Source organism: Galeopterus variegatus, unplaced genomic scaffold (genome assembly GCF_000696425.1).
Source record: "Galeopterus variegatus unplaced genomic scaffold, G_variegatus-3.0.2 Scaffold1789, whole genome shotgun sequence".
Classification (NCBI taxonomy): Eukaryota; Metazoa; Chordata; class Mammalia; order Dermoptera; family Cynocephalidae; genus Galeopterus; species Galeopterus variegatus.
This window is the reverse complement of record NW_007727900.1, coordinates 355,664-355,882: the sequence shown is the minus strand read 5'-3', so window position 1 is coordinate 355,882 and position 219 is coordinate 355,664.

The window sequence follows — 219 nt, the reverse complement described above, 5'->3', positions numbered from 1 at the left end:
TTGTTATAAACAACACAAAAAGGACTAATACAAATGCCAATGGTGAGTGCTGAGAAAGAAGTGAGACACATATTATTGGAAATGGGAGAAATGGAGATTCTTGTTATATACTTGCAAATGCTTATCAAAATTGTATCCTACAGTCATATGGAAAACATGACTGTTAAATGATAAATTTGGGTATATAGCTTAGGAGATTCCCAAGCAAAGTGTTAAAGG